This window comes from Macaca mulatta, chromosome 5, assembly GCF_049350105.2.
Source record: "Macaca mulatta isolate MMU2019108-1 chromosome 5, T2T-MMU8v2.0, whole genome shotgun sequence".
NCBI classification, from domain to species: Eukaryota; Metazoa; Chordata; class Mammalia; order Primates; family Cercopithecidae; genus Macaca; species Macaca mulatta.
The window spans coordinates 58,695,908-58,717,308 of NC_133410.1; the positions used below are offsets into that span (position 1 = coordinate 58,695,908).

General features: G+C 38.5%; 1 long non-coding RNA gene across 1 annotated transcript; it reads left to right on the forward strand.

The window, feature by feature from the left end:
• The first annotated feature begins 5,893 nt into the window (after positions 1-5,893).
• On the forward strand, positions 5,894-19,027 carry LOC144340908 (uncharacterized). The gene is made up of 2 exons (XR_013417452.1): positions 5,894-5,989; positions 18,599-19,027. It is a non-coding gene; the product is annotated as an uncharacterized LOC144340908 (long non-coding RNA).
• Positions 19,028-21,401: the final 2,374 nt, after the last annotated feature.

Sequence of the window (21,401 nt, forward strand, 5' to 3'; positions counted from 1 at the left end):
TTTAAATAAGTCACGAAAGTTGAGTATGAGATCTTAATGGGGAAGTTATATGAAGGCAGATTTTATGAATATGAGCTTTCTCTTAGACCAACTGGCAGCTCTCAGCTAATTTTCCTTTGCTTTCCCAAGCAATTGCCCAACATAACTCATGCTGTCTGTAACACACCAACAAACAGGCAGGCAAAGTTTATAAAACATGGAGATATACAGAACAGTAGAGAGTGGAGAAATATTAGTATTCAAAATATACCAAACATAGGAGTGAGTTGGCTACCACAACTGAGAACCAGGTAAGTTTCCTAAAAGCAAATAGGGAACACTTGTTTTCTTCTTGGATGTCATGACACCACTGTCTTGTTTTTCATTGGTCTCTCAGGCCACTACTTCTTGTTATCTTTGCATTCTTCTCCTTAATCTGGCCTCTAAATGTAGGAGCTTTTAGGACTTTGGCCTGGACTTTTTTTTTTTTTTCCAATTTACTTTACATTTACTTTATTAGAAAATCTTGCCCTCTAACAAACTTTTACGTGTCATTTTTATTCCAACAAGTTAAGCATTTTTTTTTTCTATCTCTACCTTGAGTTTCAGATCCATATATACACTGCTGACTTGGTAGCCCCACCCAGATACCTCACAAGCATCTCAAACTCAACACGTTTGAAACTTTAATCAGCCCCCTTTGGTTTGTGCTATGTTAATAAATGCTAATTCCATCCACCTAGTTGCTTGTGCCAGAATCCCTGGAGTCATTCTTTTTATTTATTTCCTCTTTTAAGTCAGTAATTTAAAGTTTATTCTAGCTATAATGCATGCTTCTCTGGCATGCTTCGGAGTCCATTGCTAAGATATTCTGTTGTACTCATCTGTCTGATTTATGGATCTATGAAATTTCTGGCACTAGGACATCATTTGAGTTTGGGCCATATAGCAGTGATAAAATGAGTAGAATAACTTTAGAAACAATAAAAGCAAGAGAACACTGTGATTCTAAGATGAATGCTCCCATTATTATTTAATGTTTGAGTGATAAATTAGAATCATTCACATTTAAATATTATTTAAAATTTAACATTATGCTAATATTTGGATGATGAATTCCAGTTATAATGCAATATTGTGTCAAAAAGAATATACTGCCTTGATAAGGGCTGTCATTAGGGCCTATAATTGTTGTTTGCCAATCTATAACAGGCCAAATGTTTAAGTTCCTTATCAGTGGCTTTAGTGCTATGATCTATACTTTTCCTCTGATTTTTCATCTTCCCAGTGTGGATGTCTGACCAAACTCCAGGGTAGTGGAAAGAGTGCCCTTTTGCCTCATATCATCTTTGCTGAACACAAGTGCTAAATGGATGGCAGTTTGAGAGGGGTGGGTCAGAGCTGAGAGCAGTAGAGGGGAAGTAAAGGATACTCTGGGAGTCATCTTAAACGTTTCCTCCCTCAGCTCACTCTCCACATCCAACCAATCACTTGCTCTGACAAAAGAAAACTCAAACACCCCTGGTCTCTCTACTCCACTAGCCTCCATGATCTTTTCCATCGTTAATAGCTTAACCATGTTAACCATCATTAATAGCTATCTAGGGGGTCTTCCCTCTTCCACTCTTTCCCACCTTGAACTTATTCTCTACACCACAGCCAAAATGAGCATAAATCAGAGAAAGGTGGAGCAAGATGGTGGAATAGAGCGCTCCACTGATCATCCTCCATGCAAGGACACCAAGTTAACAACTATCTACACGGATAAAACACCTTCATAAGAACCAAAAATCAGGTGAGCACTTATATACCTGGTTTTAACTTTATAATGCTGAAATAGGCTCTAAAGAGATAGACAAAGCAGTCCTGAATCGCTGCCACAAACCCTTCCTTCTCCTTTGGTAGCAGCAGAGTGGGGCAAAGAGTGTTTCTGGGCACTTGGGGAAGAACACAGCAATTGTGAGGCACTGAACTCAGTGCTGTTCTGTTAGAGCAGACAGTAAAACCAAGATCAGACTTAGCTGATGCCCACCCACAGAGGGAGCATTTAAACCAACTCTAGCCACAGGGAAATCACAGATCCCAGTAGTCAGAACTTAAGTGCCCGCAAAAGTCACCACTGAGGGCCAAAGGACTCTGCATCTCTAAGTAAACTTGAAAGACAGTCTAGGCCGTAAGGACTGCAACTCTTAGACGAATCCTAGGACAGAACTAGGCCCAGAGACAGCAGACTGGGGGGCAAGCAGCATACTGAGACACCAGCTGGGGCAGCCAAGTGAGTGCTGGCCTTACCCCTCCCCTAAACCCAGGCTGCACAGCTCATGGCTCCAAAGGAGACCCTTTCCTTCCACTAGAAGAGAGGAGAGGGAGAAGTGGGGAGGACTTTGTCTTGCATCTTGGATACTCGCTCAGCCACAGCAGGATAGGGCACCAGTCAGAGTCATGAGGCCTCCATTCCAGGCCCTACCTCCCAGACAACACTTCTAGACACACCCTGGGCCAGAACACTGTTGGTGGGAGTGTAAATTAGTTCAACCGTTGTGGAAGACATTGTGGCGATTCCTCAGGGATCTAGAACTAGAATTACTATTTGACCTAGCATTCCCATTACTGGGTATATACCCAAAGGATTAAAATCATTCTACTCTAAAGAGGCATAAACACATATGTTTATTGCAGCACTATTCACAATAGCAAAGACTTGGAACCAACCCAAATGCCCATCAATGATAGATTGGATAAAGAAAATGTGGCACATATACACCATGGAATACTATGCAGCCATATAAAAGATTAATTCATGTCCTTTGCAGGGACATGGATGAAGCTGGAAGCCATCATTCTCAGCAAACTATCACAAGAAGAGAAAACCAAACACCACATGTTCTCACTCGTAAGTGGGAGTTGAACAATGAGAACACATGGACATAGGGAGAGGAACGTCACACACTGGGGCCTGGCAGGGGGTTGGGGCTAGGGGAGGGATAAAATTAGGAGAAATACCTAATGTGATGGGGTTGATGGGTGCAGCAAACCACTATGGTACATGTATACTTGTGTAACAAAACTGCACGTTCTGCACATGTACCCTAGAACTTAAAGTATAATAAAAAAATCCTCAACAGAAAAAATACTAGCAAACCTAATTTGACAATACATTAGAAAGATTATTCATCATGACCAAGTGGGATTTATCCCTGAGATACAAGGATGGTTAGACACATGCAAATCAATCATTGTGATACATTATATCAACAGAATAAAGGATAAAAATCATATGATCATTTAAATTGATGATGAAAAGCATTAGATAAACATCAACAACCCTTAATGTTAACCCCTTCCCCAAAAAAACTGGGATTAGAAGGAACATAACTAAATATATTAAAAGCCACACACAACAGACCCACAGCTCGTATCATATTGAATGGAGAAAAACTGAAAAGCTTTCCTCTAAGATCTGGAACATGACAAGGATACTCACTGTCACCACTGTTGTTCAACATAATACTGGAAGTCCTAGCTAGAGCAATAAGACAAGACAAAGATACAAAGGACATCCCAAATTGGAAAGGAAGAAGTCAAATTATTCTTGTTTGCAGATGATATGATTTTACATTTGGAAAACCCTCAAGATGTACAAGAAAACTATTAGACCTGATAAATTCAATATAGTTGCAGGATACAAAATCAACACACAAAAATCAGTAGCATTTTTTATGCCAACAGTGAACAATGTGAGAAAGAAACCAAAAAGTAATCCCATTTATAACAGCCACACATAAAATTAAATATCTAGAAAACAACCAAATAAATAAAAGAACTCTACAATAAAAACTATAAAACAGTGATGAAAATAATTAAAGAGGACACTAAAAAATGGAAAATATTCAATTTTTATGGATAAGAAGAGTTTATATTGTTAAAATATCCATACTACCCATAGCAAACTATAGACTCAATGCAATCTCTATCAAAATACCAGTAACATTCTTCACAGAAATAGAAAAAATAATTCTAAAATTTATATGAAACCACAAAAGACCCAGAATAACTGAAGCTATCCTAAGTAAAAAGAACAAAAGGGAAAAAATCATTACCTGACTTCAAATCATACCACAGAGTTGTAGTAACCAAAACAGCATGGTACTGGCATAAAAACAGACACATAGAGCAATGAAACAGAATAGAAAATTCAGAAATAATCCACACATCTACAGTGAACTCATTTTCCACAAAGTTGCCAAGAACATACACTGGGAAAAAGACAGTCTTTTTAATAAATGGTGTGGGGAAAACTGAATATCCATATGCAGAAGAATGAAATAGAGCCCTATCTCTTGCCATATACAAAAGTCAAATCAAAATGGGTTAAAGGCTTACACATAAGATCTCAAACCATGAAGTTACTATGAGAAAACATTTGAGAAAACCTCCAGGACATTGGTCTGGGCAAAAATTTCTTGAGCAATAACACACAAACACAGGCAACGAATGCAAAAATTAACCAATGGGATCACATCAAGTTAAAAAGCTTCTGCACAGCAAAGGATACAATAAATAAAATAAAGAGACAACTAACAGGATGGGGGAACATGTTTGCAAACTATCCATCTGTCAAGGGATTAATAACTAGAATATATAAGGAGCTCAAAAAACTCTATAGGAAAAAAATCTAATGATCTGATTTAAAAAATGGGCTAAAGATTTGAGTAGATAATTCTCAAAAGAAGATATACAAATGGCAAGCAGGCTTATGAAAAGGTTCTCAACATTATTGATCATCAGAGAAATGCAAATCAAAACTACAATGAGATATCATCTCACCCTAGTTAAAATGGCTTCTATCCAAAAGATGGGCAATAACTTATGCTGGAGGGTATGTGGAGTAAAGAGAATGCTTGTACACTCTTTGTGGGAATGTAAATTAGTGCAACCACTATGGAGAACAGTTTGGAGGTTCCTCACAAAACTAATAATTCAGTTACTATATGATCCAGCAATCTAACTGCTGGGTATATACTCCATAAAAAGGAAATAAGTATAATGAAGAGATATCTGCACTCCCATGTTTGTTGCAGCACTGTTTACAACAGCTAAGATTTGAAAGCAACCTAAGTGTCCATCAACAGATGAATGAATAAAGAAAATGTGGTACATACACAATGGAGTATTATTCAGCTATAAAAGGAATGAGATCCTGTCATTTGCAACAACATGGGTGGAACTGGAGATCATTACATTAAATAAAATAAGTCAGGCACAGAAAGACAAACATCACATGTTCTCACTTATTTGTGGGATCTAAAAATCAAAATAATTGAAATCATGGACATAGAGAGTAGAAGCATGGTTACCAAAGGCTGGGAAGGGTAGTAGGGGATTTTGAAGGGAGGTAGGGATGATTAAAGCATACAAAATAAATGGAAAGAATGAATAAGATACACTATTTGATAGCACAACAGGGTGACTATGTTAACTGTACATTTTCAAATAACTTAAAGAGTGTAATTGTATTGTTTGCAACTCATTGGATAAATGCTTGAGGGTATGGATACCCCATTCTTCATAATGTGCTTATTTCACATTGCATGCATGTATTAAAACATCTCATGTATATATATATATACACACACACACATATATATACCTACTGTGTACCTACAGAAATTAAAAATAAAACTTAAAAAAAGTGAGATTGAATCAAAATATAGGTATATTTTGGAGGTATTATGAGTTCAGTTCCAGCCCACTGCAATAAAGCAATAAAGTGAAACCAAAAACGAATTTTTGGTTTCCCAGTGCATATAAAAATTGTTTACATAATCCTATAGTATATTAAGTGTGCAATAGAATAATGTCTAAAAAAATGTACATACATACCTTAGTTAGAAAACCTTTTTTTTTTTTTGGCAGGGCATGGTGGCTCATGCCTGTAATCCTAGCACTTTGGGAGGCCGAGACGGGCGGATCTCGAGACCAGGAGATGGAGACCATCCTGGCTAACATGGTGAAACCCAGTCTCTCTAAAAATACAAAAATATACAAGAAAAAATATTAGCCGGGCATGGTGGTGGGTGTCTGTAGTCCCAGCTACTACTTGGGAGGCTGAGGCAGGAGAATGGCATGAACCTGGGAGGCAGAGTTAGCAGTGAGCCGAGATCATGCCACTGCACTCCAGCCTGGGTGGCAGAGCGAGACTCCGTCTCGAAAACAATAACAACAACAACAAAAAAACCCAAAAAACCCTTATTTTGCTAAAAACTGCTAACAATCTTTTGAGCCTTCAGCAAGTCATTACCTTTTTGCTGGTAGAGGATCTTGCCTCAATGTTGATAGCTGCTGACTGATCATGGTGGTGATTTATGAAAGTTGGACTCGGTATGGCAATTTCTTAAAATAACAACGAAGTTTGCAGCATCAATTGACTTTTCCTTTCATGAAAGCTTTCTCTGTAGCTTTGTGATATTGTTGGTATTTTGTTAAATACTATTTTACTTACAGTATAAATTTTTTCAAATTGGGATCAATCTTCTTACACTCTGCTTCTGATTTATCAATGAAGTATAAATTTATAAAGCTTATTACTTATAAAGTTGTAAGTATATTCTTAATCGTTTGTTGTCATTCCAACAATGTTTACAGTATCTTCACCAGGGGTATATTTAATCTCAAAAAACTGCTTGCTTTGCTCATCTGTCAGAGGCAACTCCTCATCTGTTAAAGTTTGATCATGAGATTGGAGCAATTCAATCCCACCTTCAAGCTCCACTTCTTATTCCAGTTTTCTTGCTATTTCCCCCATATCTATAGTTACTTCATCACTGAAGTCTTGAATGTCTCCAACTCATTGATGAGGGTTGGAATTAACTTGTTTCAAGCCCCTATCAACGTTGATATTTTGACCTTTCCCCATGAATCACAAATGTTATGGATGACTTCTAGATGGTGAACTTTTTTCTGAAGGTTTTCAATTTACATTGTCCAAGTCCATCAGAGAAATCACTCTCTATGGCAGCTATGGCATTATAAAATGTATTTTTTTTTTATACTTTAAGTTCTAGGGTACACATGTGCACAACGTGCAGGCTTGTTACATATGCATACATGTGCCATGTTGGTGTGCTGCACCCATTAACTAGTCATTTACATTAGGTATATCTCCTAATGCTATCCTTCCCCTCTTTCCCCTCCCCACAATAGGCCCCAGTGTGTGATATTCCCCTGCCTGTGTCCAAGTGGTCTCATTGTTCAATTCCCACCTATGAGTGAGAACATGTGGTGTTTGGTTTTCTGTTCTTGCGATAGTTGGCTGAGAATGATGGTTTCCAGCTGCATCCATGTCCCTACAAAGGACACAAACTCATCCTTTTTTACGGCTGCATAGTATTCCACGGTGTATATGTGCCACATTTTCTTAATCCAGTCTATCACTGATGGACATTTGGGTTGATTCCAAGTCTTTGCTATTGTGAATAGTGCTGCAGTAAACATACCTGTGCATGTGTTTTTATAGCAGCATGATTTATAATCCTTTGGGTATATACCCAGTAATGGGATGGCTGGGTCAAATGATATTTCTAGTTCTAGATCCTTGAGGAATGGCCACACTGTATTCCACAATGGTTGAACTAGTTTACAGTCCCACCAACAGTGTAAAAGCATTCCTATTTCTCCACATTCTCTCCAGCACCTGTTGTTTCCTGACTTTTTAATGATTGCCTTTCTAACTGGTGTGAGATGATATCTCATTGTGGTTTTGATTTGCATTTCTCTGATGGCCAGTGATGATGAGCATTTTTTCATGTGTCTGTTGGCTGTATAAATGTCTTCTTTTGAGAAGTGTCTGTTCATATCGTTTGCCCACTTTTTGATGGGGTTGTTTGTTTTTTTCTTGTAAATTTGTTTAAGTTCTTTGTAGGTTCTGGATATTAGCCCTTTGTCAGATGAGAAGATTGTAGAAATTTTCTCCCATTCTGTAGGTTGCCTGTTCACTCTGACAGTAGTTTCTTTTGCTGTACAGAAGCTTTTTAGTTTAATTAGATCCCATTTGTCAATTTTGGCTTTTGTTGCCGTTGCTTTTGGTGTTTTAGACATGAAGTCCTTGCCCATGCCTATGTCCTGAATGGTATTACCTAGGTTTTCTTCTAGGGTTTTTATAGCTATAGGTTGAACATTTAAGTCTCTAATCCATCTTGAATTAATTTTCGTATAAGGAATAAGGAAAGGATCCAGTTTCAGCTTTCTGCTTACGGCTAGCCAATTTTCCCAGCACCATTTATTAAATAGGGAATCCTTTCCCCAGTTCTTGCTTTTGTCAGGTTTGTCAAAGTTCAGATGGCTGTAGATGTGTGGTATTATTTCTGAGGGCTCTGTTCTGTTCCATTGGTCTATATCTCTGTTTTGGTACCAGTACCATGCTGTTTTGGTTACTGTAGCTGTGTAGTATAGTTTGAAGTGAGGTAGCGTGATGCCTCCAGCTTTGTTCTTTTGGCTTAGGATTGTTTTGGCAATGTGGGGTCTTTTTTGGTTCCACATGAACTTTAAAGCAGTTTTTTTCCAATTCTGTGAAAAAAGTCATTGGTAGCTTAATGGGGATGGCATTGAATCTACCTTGGGCAGTATGGCCATTTTCACAATATTGATTCTTCCTAACCATGAGCATGGTATGTTCTTCCATTTTTTTGGTGTCCTCTTTTATTTCACTGGGCAGTGTTTTTTAGTTCTCCTTGAAGAGGTCCTTCACATCCCTTGTAAGTTTTATTCCTAGGTATTTTATTCTCCTGGTAGCAATTGTGGATGGGAGTTCATTCATTATTTGGCTCTCTGTCTGTTATCGGTATATAAGAATGCTTGTGATTTTTGCACATTGATTTTGTATCCTGAGACTTTGCTGAAGTTGCTTATCAGCTTAAGGAGATTTTGGGCTGAGACAATGGAGTTTTCTAAATATACAATCATGTCATCTGCAAACAGGGACAATTTGACTTCTTCTTTTCCTAGTTGAATACCCTTTATTTCTTTCTCCTGCCTGATTGCCCTAGCCAGACCTTCCAACACTATGTTGAATAGGAGTGGTGAGAGAGGGCATCCCTGTCTTGTGCCAGTTTTCAATGGGAATGCTTCCCGTTTTTGCCCATTCAGTATGATATTGGCTGTGGGTTTGTCATAAACAGCTCTTATGATTTTGAGATACGTTCCATCAATACCAAAATTTTTGGGAGCTTTTAGCATGAAGGGCTGTTGAATTTTGTCAAAGGCCTTTTCTGCATCTATTGAAATAACCATGTCGTTTTTGTCTTTGGTTCTGTTTATATGCTGGATTACGTTTATTGATTTGCATATGTTGAACCAGCCTTGCATCCCGGGGATGAAGCCCACTTGATCATGGTGGATAAGCTTTTTGATGTGCTGCTGGATTTGGTTTGCCAGTATTTTATTGAGGATTTTTGCATCGATGTTCATCAGGGATATTGGTCTAAAATTCTCTTTTTTTGTTGTGTCTCTGCCAGGCTTTGGTATCAGGATGATGTTGGCCTCATAAAATGAGTTAGGGAGGATTCCCTCTTTTGCTATTGATTGGAATAGTTTCAGAGGGAATGGTACCAACTCCTCCTTGTACCTCTGGTAGAATTCAGCTGTGAATCCGTCTGGTCCTGGATTTGTTTTGGTTGGTAGGCTATTAATTATTGCCTCAATTTCAGAGCCTACTATTGGTCTATTCAGAGATTCAACTTCTTCCTGGTTTAGTCTTGGGAGAGTGTATGTGTCCAGGAAATTATCCATTTCTTCTAGGTTTTCTAGTTTATTTGCATAGAGGTGTTTATAGTATTCTCTGATGGTAGTTTGTATTTCTGTGGGGTCAGTGCTGATATCCCTTTATCATTTTTTATTGCGTCTATTTGAGTCTTCTCTCTTTTCTTCTTTATTAGTTTTGCTAGTGGTCTATCAATTTTGTTGATCTTTTCAAAAAACCAGCTCCTGGATTCATTGATTTTTGGGAGGGTTTTTGTGTCTCTATCTCCTTCAGTTCTGCTCTGATCTTAGTTATTTCTTGCTTTCTGCTAGCTTTTGAATGTGTTTGCTCTTGCTTCTCTAGTTCTTTTAATTGTTATGTTAGAGTGTCAATTTTAGATCTTTCCTGCTTTCGCTTGTGGGCATTTAGCACTATAAATTTCCCTCTACACACTGCTTTAAATGTTTCCCAGAGATTCTGGTATGTTGTATCTTTGTTCTCATTGGTTTCAAAGAACATCTTTATTTCTGCCTTCATTTCGTTATGTACCCAGTAGGCATTCAGGAGCACGTTGTTCAGTTTCCATGTAGTTGAGCGGTTTCGATTGAGTTTCTTAGTCCTGAGTTCTAGTTTGATTGCACTGTGATCTGAGAGACAGTTTGTTATAATTTCTGTTCTTTTATATTTGCTGAGAAGTGCTTTACTTCTAACTATGTGGTCAATTTTGGAATAAGTGCGATGTGGTGCTGAGAAAAATGTATATTCTGTTGATTTGTGGGGAAGAGTTCTGTAGATGTCTATTAGGTCTGCTTGGTGCAGAGTTGAGTTGAATTCCTGCATATCCTTGTTAACTTTCTGTCTCGTTGATCTGTCTAATGTTGACAGTAGGGTGTTAAAGTCTCCCATTATTATTGTATGGGAGTCTAAGTCTCTGTAAGTCTCTTAGGACTTGCTTTATGAATCTGGGTGCTCCTCTATTGGGTGCATATATATTTACGATAGTTAGCTCTTCCTGTCGAATTGATCCCTTTACCATTATGTAATGGCCTTCTTTATCTCTTTTGATCTTTGTTGGTTTAAAGTCTGTTTTATCAGAGACTAAGATTGCAACCCCTGCCTTTTTTTGTTTTCCGTTTGCTTGGTAGATCTTCCTCCATCCCTTTATTTTGAGCCTATGTGTGTCTCTGCGTATGAGATGGATCTCCTGAATACAGCAAACTAAAATGTATTTCTTAAATAATAAGACCTGAAATTAGAAATTACCCCTTGATCCATAAGCTACAGAATGGATGTTGTGTTAGCAAGCAGACAATCCACAATAACTTCCTTGTACATCTCTGTCAGAGCTTTTGCATGACCAGGTGAATTGTCAATGAGCAGTGATATTTCAGAAAAGAATTTTTTTTTTTTTTCCAGAGCAGTAGGTCTCAAGAGTGGTCATAATATTCAGTAAACCACGCTATAGACAGATGTGCTGTCATCTAGGCTTTGTTGTTCCATTTGCAGAGCACGGACAGAGTAGATTTATTAATAGCATCATTCTTAAGGGCCCTAGAATTTTCAAAATGGTAAATGAGCATTGGCTTCAATGTAAAGACACAAGCTGAATTAATCCCTAATAACAGAGTCAGCCTGCCCTTTGAAACTTTGAAATCAGATATTGGCTTGTCCTCTTCAACTATGAAAGTCCTAGATGGGCTCTTCTCCCAGGAACAGTCTGTTTTATCTACAACAAAAATCTATTGTTTATTGTAGCCACCTTCATCAATGATCTAAGCTACATCTTGTGAATAATTTATTGTAGCTTCTCCATCAGCACCTTTTGTTGTAGCTTCTACATCAGCACCTTGCTGCTTCACTTGTGCTTCACTTATGGAGATGACTTATTTCCTTCAACCTCATGAACCAACTTCTGATAGCTTCTAACTTTTCTTTTGTAGCTTCCTCTCCTCTCTCAGCCTTCACAGAATTGAAAAGAGTTAGAGCCTTGCTCTGGATTAGGCTTAGGTCTAAGGGAATGTTTTGTCTTTTTTGATCTGTCTAGACCACTAAAACGTTCTCCATATCCGGAATAAGGCTGTTTTGCTTTCTTATCATTCACATGTTCATTGAAGTAACACTTTTAATTGCTCAGTAACTTTTCCTTTGCACTCACAACTTGGCTAACTGGTACAAGAGGCCTAACTTTTGGCTTATCTCTGGTTTGAACATGCCTTCTTCACTAAGCTTAATCACTTTTAGAGTTTGACTTAAATTGAGAGATATAAGACTCTTCTTTCACTTGAATGCTAAGAGATCATTGTAGGATTATTGGTTGGCCTGATTTCAATATTGTTATGTCTCAGGAGTTAGGTAGACCAGAGAATAGAGAGAAAAATGAGGGAAAGGCTGATAGTGGAGCAGTCAACACACACACAATATTTATTGATTAAGTTTGTTATCTTATATGGGTACAGTTCATGACATCCCAAAACAATTGTGATAGTAATGTCAAAGATCACTGATCACAGATCACTAAAACAGATATAATAATCATGAAAAAAGCTGGAAGTATTGCAAGAATTACCAAAATGTGGGCCGGGCGCGGTGGCTCAAGCCTGTAATCCCAGCACTTTGGGAGGCCGAGGCGGGCGGATCACAAGGTCAGGAGATCGAGACCACAGTGAAACCCTGTCTCTACTAAAAATACAAAAAATTAGCCGGGCGCGGTGGCGGGCGCCTGTAGTCCCAGCTACTCAGGAGGCTGAGGCAGGAGAATGGCGGGAACCCGGGAGGCGGAGCTTGCAGTGAGCCGAGATCGTGCCACTGCACTCCAGCCTGGGCAACAGCGTGAGACTCCCTCTCAAAAAAAAAAAAAAAAAGAATTACCAAAATGTGACACAGGCACAAAGTGGGCATATGTTATTGGACAAATGGCACCAATAGACTTGCTCAATGCAGGGTTGCCACAAACCTTCAATTTGTAAAAAAAAATGCAATATTTGAGAAACACAGTAAAGTGAAGTGCAATAAAACAACATATGCCCGGATGTCTTGTCTTTTCTCAAAAATCCTTTGATGGCTTCTCAGGGAACTTATGATGAAATCCAACGTTATAATGTGTCCTACAAAGGCATGCATGATCTGACTGATTCTCCAGCCTCCTCTACCGTAACACTCCCTTCCACTCTTTACAATCCAGCATGCTTTCTTGTGTATACCCAGGGCTTTCCACATCATGACCTTGGGGCACACTCTTCTCTCTACCTGGACGCTTTTCTCCTAGGTTCTGATTCTCTCTACCTAATTAGCATCTGTGAATCATCCAAATCTAGGCTCGAATGTCACTTCCTCAGAGGGACACTTTCCAAATATATTGATCTAAATTATTATTCTGTATTTATTCTCACATAATACTTTTCCTTAAGTGCTCACCAAAATTTGTAATTCTATGTTTATTTATGTAACGACTGTTTCCTCTACCAGCAAGCGAGCCTCATGCGGCAGAAACAATATCCACTTTGTTATTATTAGTATATGGATAACATGTAGTTTTTTGGCAATAAATATTTGTTGGAATAAAGGTATTATGATTTTTATTGTAAATTAAAAAATATATATTTCTGGAAAGTCTAATTTTTGGGGAGACTAAATTTATTTTTGGAAGAATTTATCACAGAAGTTCTCATATAAAAGACATTATTAGATAGTGTGTCATAATATATTAAACTAGCATTTATGTGAGATATGCACATATTCATTAAATTAATATTGAAAATATAATACTGGCTTTTTTTCAATCATAAAAAGTAATATTTGTGTAAGTGGCACATTGAACATGTAGGACTCTTGGGATGTATTAGAAAAGCGTATTTATTTATTTTTTTTAATCTCCCACTGTCTATATAAATACATTCAGTGGAGAAAGTGTTTCCCCACCCTGGTTTACTTTTACATAATAACAATAAAAAATAATGTTATAGTCACAATCACGGTTTCAATCCAGTCCCAAGGAATGATGCAAACTCTGACCTTGATTTAAGGTTAAAGTATTTCTGCTCCCGTGGCTGGTGATTTTCTTCAGGCAGGAAGGCAGGGAAGGAGAGGTATCACCCTTCTCTTTCCTTTCTCAAGTTAGGCTTCCATCCCCTTGTTTTGTCTTGCTAATTGTGGCTTTCTATCTTTACCAGGATTGGTGTGGTGGCAGGGATGAGGGGTGTAGTGATATAAGAAGGAGAAGCAATAGGGATAGAAAAGCTCTAATTGTATGGGCATTTTTGTTAGACAGCTGTGCATTCTTTGGCCTGGGCAAGTGTTTCCTATGGACTGTTCCTCTCTCTTCCTCTTCAGAAGTCTTTCTAAGAACTCCTGAATGTGTGTCCTGAGAGGCAGGCAATGAATTTCCTCCTGCTGGCAGCTCCTCTCTCAGCCTTTGTGTTCCAGAAGCTCACTTGACACTGACTGTATTGGCCAGGGTTCTTCAGAGAAACAGAAACAAGAATGAGAGTGAGAGTGAGAGCGAGAGCGAGAGCGAGAGCGAGAGCGAGAGAGAGAGAGAGAGAGAGAGAAAGTTATTTTAAGGAATTGGGTCATATGATTGGAGGCTGGCAAGGCCAAAATCTGTAGAGCAGGCAGGCAGGATGGAAATTCAGAGGGAGTTGAGCCTTCTCTGAATAAGTCTTGAATTTGAATCTGAAGACTGGAAGCTCAGGTCAGTGTTCTGTGTTGCAGTCTTGAGACAGAATTGCTTCTTCTTTGGGAACCTCAGTCTTTGCTTTTAAGGCTTTCCACTGATTAAATGAGGCCCACCCCCATTATGGAATATAATCTGCTTTCCTTAAAGTCTAGTGATGAAAATGTTAATCTCATCTAAAAAGTACCTTCACAGCAACATCTAGACTAGTGTTTGATCAAACAACTGGATACCATAGCCTAGCAAAATTGAAATATAAAGTTAACCATCACACAGAGTATTTCTGGTAAGTCCCATCACCTTTTCAGGATACTCCAGTGGACAAGGTTTAAAATAGCTTCAACCTGGCTTTTCTCAAGTAACACATCTAGTCTGAAAGAAATACTCAAACATCCTTTGTCCCAACAAATTTCAGACTTTTGGGTCACCTAGTGCAACAAACTCACCTTTGATCCCATTATTGAGGGGGCTTGCCAGTGCCTTCCTGGTGAGAATCAGACACAAGTTCATTATTCCCCCTGAACTGTAAGTAGCATATAGCAAACTGAATTGGAGGCCCTCTTTATAGGCTTGATGTGAGGGCCAAGAACTAGAACAGAACAGTTCTCTGCAAAGAAATTTTCCTTAAAAATCCCTTTTCAGATTCTTTCTCAATCACTAAACCCAACTGTTCTTTAGCCTTCTTATGGGTGAGAGGCTTAGGAGTTATAAACTCTTAAAGTGTCTAGATATTCCCTTTGAATATTTGCATCTTTGCCTCATGTTTTACCTTATGCCATTCTACTTCATCTTGGTGACTCAGTCAAAACTTCAAGTTATAATTCCATTTAGAAACTCTGAAAACTTAAAACACAGCATTAAAAACTTAGAAAATGAAAAGCACATTTGTCATCATCATCCAGGTCATAGTAAACATTTTGATATACATCATTCCTGTGTGGTAGGGACAGAAAATTCTTAAAGATACTAAAGTGATATTTGATTAAAATCTCGATATTTCTTGTGGCTGTTGATTAACAATCTAAGGTCATTCTACATCTAAGGTTAATCTACTGTCACCTCTCAATAGCAATTGTTTGACTATGTTCATATGTCATATAAATATATACATTTTAATAAACACAATGATCATATTCTTTATTTTTTTTGTAATTACTTTTTTCACCAACATTTTGTGAACATGTTCTCATGCTATTAATTTTATTTATAACATAAATTGTAGTGGCTGCATGGTATTCCACTATCCACAATTTAACTAATCCCCTATCATATACCATAAAGTTGTTCCCTTTAAAAATGTTCTTCTTTGCTTATTTTCTTCATAATACATAATACTATTATGAAAAACCATGTACGTAAATGGTGCATCTCTATTCTTAATTTTTTACTTAATATTTACCTAGGATTAATTCCTAGAAGTTAAAGTATTTTTTGTGGGCATAGTTTTAAGGCTTTCCTATGTATTCCTGAATGACCCTCCAAAAACTCTGGAGAATGAATTTTCTACCGTAATAATACCCCTAACCTGAGAAGCATAAGCTATGTCTGTCAAAACATTGTTAAATTGGTTTTTATCTCTCTGATTATTGGCAAAGTTGATCCTTCCTCCCTCCCTCCCTCCCTCTCTTCCTTCCTTCCTTCCTTCTTTCCTTCCTCCCTTCCTTCTTTCCTTCCTTTTTCCTTCCTTCCTTCCTCTGCTTCTTTTTGCAGATTCTCTATTCAAGGTCTGTGCCAATTATTTTATCAGGGTTCTTCTTAAGATAGGAATAATTTAAATGCCTGTCAATATGTTGCAAATATATTTATCCAGGTAGTTGCTATTATATATACATTTATTTTCAATTGAGACAGGATCTCACTATGTTGCCTAACATGGACTGGAACTTCTGGGCTCAAGAAATCTTCTTGCCTTAGCCTCCCAAATAGCCAGGACTATAGGCACATGGTACTACACCTAGCAACTTTCTTTTTAACCTTATAATATTTAAACATAAAAGTTAATTCATTTTTAATGTATATATTAATAAATTTCCTTATGTTTTTTCCCTTTGTATTTATGCTTTAAAAACTTTCCCTGCACTGAAATTACATATATACCCACCTATTTTTTCTTACAGTTCTAAAATTAAAAATTTTTTGTCTATTTTATTCAATTATTGTATGGAAAGACCCATCCAGGTATCCGTCATTACCACTGACACCTTCTGAACGAAGAGTTCTATTTAGCCTCTTGTGCAGATTTCCATATGCTCTACCATGTGATTCCACTTGTCTACTCTGGCTGCCACTGAATGAGCCAGAGGTGTGCACACATCCCTAGAGAACCAATCTGCAGGGAACCAATTTCACAAGTCACCAGCTAAGGGACTATGAGGTGGCCTTGCATGATAGCTCTGTCCAAATGGGAATGACTGGACAAAGAAATTTCTTTTATTACTTGCCTTGGGATTGTAAATAAAGATATAGCTGGTCAGTAACAAAAGGATATGATGGGAAAATGCATGCAAAAATCCCACAAGACAGAGAAAACCATTAGTAAGCAGAAGATATGAGTAAACAGAAGCTATAAAATAGAGAATATAAAGTAGCTAGCGTTTCGATAGCACCAGGAGTGTAGAAATAGAATGGAAAGGTGCAAGGTCATCCGCTATTGAGGGTGAACAATAGAGTAACACCAGATGTAGAATTACTTTAGATTGCAAAGCCAAAGACTTGAGATGTATCGAGAATTCAATCAGATGTCACTTTAATATTTGTAAGAGTTTTTTGGTTCTATGAAACAGAAAATAAAAGAATAGAAATCCACCAAATTCAGAGGGCTTTATAGTTATATGGAAACACATTTGCATGTCTTAAAATCCAAAGATTGAAGTCAATTGGATGGAGGCCCCAGATTCTAATATAACTTGAAGATTAGCAATAACATGAGCAAATCTAGGGTATGTGAGTTATGTGGCTTTCTCCTTTAAATTTTGGACCAATCAATACAGCTGTAAATAGACCCTTCCCATCAGTGTAACAGACAAGGATCTAGTCCCATCCTAGACTGATATCCTTTGGTTATTGGGAAACTTCAGCAAGCTAAGAAGACAATGCCCTCCTCTCAATTATTTGGGATGACATATTTACTTCCTTAGTGAGTATGCTAGATATTCTCTTATTTGCTGTTTACTCCTTAAGATTCACTCTCTTTCCCTCTCTACTCTCCTCTGAGCCCCCAGGAAGCTGATCTGTAACAACCAGATCAACCAGGCTCTCTTGTCTTCTGGCTTCCAGAGGTTCAGAGGGTGACAGAGAAGAGAGGGGTGAAGCATTTGTTCCCCTGTCTTTCTATATGTCAGGCTTCAGGTTGGCAGTGGCTGTGATCACCCAGCCAAAGCCACAGCTCCTGTCAGGGGACGACCTGATAGCTCCAGGTTTTACTGCATTCTGATAAATGCCCCTTTAGACCTAGATATGGTATCTGACCTCTTGTTGCTAGCCCTGGGGTTCTTTGCCATTATCACTGGTTTCCACCACATTTTTTTCAATAATCATTTAGCTAAACTTTTGTCCATTACCCTATCTGAATGTGTCATCTATGTGCTACAAGCACCCTAATGGATTACATAATTGGTACCAAGAGGGGTCTCAGAAATAAGCTATTAAAATGGGATTTTGGGATTGAGTGTCTCACTTATTTGATGCAAAGATAAATCATCCTTTTTTTTTTTTTTTTTTTTTTTTTTTTTTTTTTGCTGGGACACTGGTAATCCATGGTATGTGGTGTTATCATGATTACTCAAAGTATCATCAGTAGTAGCATAGAATGGAGTGCAGGTGGAGGGTGAGGGGTCAGGAGATAAAGCTGTCTAATTCTCCCGGCATCCTTTATTGAATAACCCAATTCATTATTTTACATTTGACATTTTAAATGTTTCTTTACTGATTGAAATAGTCTTCTTTACCATAAACTAAATTATTTTATATACTAATGTCTGTTCTTGGGCTATTTATTTTGTTCTATTTATTTGGGTAAGTCTCATGGGATCACTTTATTTTATTGATCCTTCCTGGAAGTCAAAGACATAACACTGGCTCATAATAATAAAAGCTTCTACTTACATAGCATTACTTTGTCCCAGGCAATTTTCAAAATGTGTTATATATATTAACTCATTCCATCTTTGCAACGACTCTGAATAGAAGCTGTTGTTGTCTATGTTTTGCAGGAGGAAAATGAAGCACAGAGAAGTTCAGTGACTGACCTCAGATACTACTAGCAGAAAGCAGAAGAGCTAGGATTTCAACTTAGGATGTCTGGATCCACAGTCTGCACTCCTACACGCTATGCTACACTGCCTCTAACTATGAGGAAGCAGGGCATTTTTTTTTCCTGGTAACTAAAAAGATACAGTTCAGGTGCATGGCACCTAATAATCTAACTTACACAGCCTGGAAAAATTGATAGTTACTATGTCCAGACTGTCTCGTTCAATTAACAGTTTCTTAAGTAATCTTCTAGTTACTGTCATATTTTATCTGTATCAGCCTAGCAAACCAAGTCCAAAACATTTTATACATGTCTATCTTTTCTGCTGTTCATATTATTAGTTAGTCAAATAAATTCAATTGTTTTTCTACTTTTGGTTTCTCACAAATTATGACTGGCATCTGTATATCTGTGAAGGTTCTACTGCATTGCTGGGTTATCATTATATAATTATAAGGGATCACAGATTGCACTGATGAAGGCTATGATGAGACATGATGAAGCAGGGTCCATTGTGACTGGGTAAAACTGTCTTCAATTTCCTGGTCTATAAAGCAGAGATGAGAACAACTGACTCATAGCATTGGGGTGAATATTAGATTAAATAAGATGATGTATGTGGGAGCAATTAATGGTGTCTGGCATGGGGTAGGTCTTCATGCAATGGTAGTTGAATCTAAATCATTGTAGACTATGGTTATTATATGGCCAAGACTGTAAGAGGAGAGCAGGAGTTTTATATATTAATTGAATACTTTCCATAGTCTAGGCACTATACTTGGTGGTTACATGCATATAGTTTTATATCATGGAATCAGTAAGTATTTTTATAAGATTACTTACTTATGAGGTATAAAGCCTAAAATTAAGTTCCAACATTTTGCGCTGCCTTTATATCTGGTGAAATCAGGGGCCTGGAGGGTCTTGAATGTCCCAATCACAAGTTCTCCCCACTCCACTCTTATAGATAAGGTCTCCAACAAGATGACTCTCTTAATCAAAGGGACCGGGGCAGTTCCTACTTATCCTTGAATAGGTATTTCAGTCCCTGACAGTCTGTAGATTTATTTTTAAAAATCACTTATATTTTTCCACAGGAAATAGGGGGCAGCTCACCCTCTTGAAACTAAAATGTCTGCCTCCCATAGCCCTCAGTTATTGACTTTATTCCTGAATGCAATCTCTCCATGACCCAGTGAAGTGTGCAGTGTTTCTTATGCCACTGTGTGCTGTAAGTATATGTACTAACAAACAGCTGTGATCACATCAGTTCAGTTTCAGGTGTTGTGTGTTTGGCCATCCCCATAAATCTAGGCTGAGAATCCTTTAAACAGCAAGGTGAAATAGAAGGCTGTCAAACACCCTAGGAGAAGAAATTGAACTGAAGGAGTCCCACTGAAGTTTCAAGATTATTGCTTCCCAAACTTTAATGTGGAAACCCGTTACCTGGGCATCTTGTTAAAATGCCCATCTGACTCAGTAGGTCTGCAGCAGGGCCTGACATTCTGTATTTCTAACAAGTTCCCAGGTGATGCAGTTGTTCCTCGGACTGAATATTGACTAACAAGGCTCTAAGAGATAGATTCTAGCCAAGGGAGAATGGAACATTCACTGTGTCACTCATTAATGACAATCCAATCATCTAAGAATCTGCAGCTCGCAGAATGACTGGTGGCACCCACCAGTATCTGGGACATTCAGCCTGAGAAATAAAAAACTCACCAGGATCTGTGTAAGACACTAAGATAGAAATGGTACTAGAAGAAAGAAAATGCTTAGAAGTCATATGGAGGTAGGGGAAAATGTACTTATTAATCTCTGACACTCTGTGATCAAAGAGCATTGCCATTTTAAAGAAGTACATATTAGTGGTCATAAAACTTATCATTGGACTTCTTAGCATTAAAGAACTTGGCTTAAGAGGGTGTTCCAAGATGGCCAAATAGGAACAGCTCTGGTCTGCAGCTCCCAGTGTGATCGACGCAGCAAGCCAAAGTGGGGGGGGGGGGGCGGGGGGGCATCGCCTCACCTGGGAAGTGCAAGGGGTCTGAGGATTTTCCTTTCCTAGCCAAGGGAAGCCATGACAGACTACCTGGAAAAACAAGATGCTTCTGCCCAAATACCTGCTTTTCCCAAGGTCTCAGCAACTGGCAGACAAGGTGATTCTCTCCCGGGCCTGTGCCTGGCTTGGCAGCTCCCATACCCATGGAACCTTGCTCACTGCTAGTGCAGCAGTCTGAAATCGATCTGTGAGATGGCAGGCTGACTGGGGGAGGGGTGTCTGCCATTGCTGAGGCTTAAGTAGGTAAACAAAGTGGCCCAGAAGCTTGAACTGGGAGGAGCCCACCACAGCTCAATAAGGCCTATTGCCTCTAGACTCCACTTCCGTGGGCGGGGCATAGCTGAACAAAAGACAGCAGACAACTTCTACAGACTTAAATGTCCCTGTCTTACAGCTCTGAAGAGAGCAGTGGTTCTCCCAGCATGGCATTTGAGCTCTGAAAATGGACAGACTGCCTCCTCAAGTGGGTCCCTGAACCCTGTGTAGCTCAACTGGGAGACACTTCCTAGTAGGGGCCGACAGACACCTCATGTCGGTGGCTGACCCTCTGGGACGAAACTTCCAGAGGAAGGATCAGGCAGCAATATTTGCTGTTCTGCAACCTCCACTGGTGATACCCAGGTAAACAGGGTCTGGAGTGGAACTCCAGCAAATTCCAACAGACCTGCAGCTCAGGGACCTGATGGTTAGAAGGAAAATC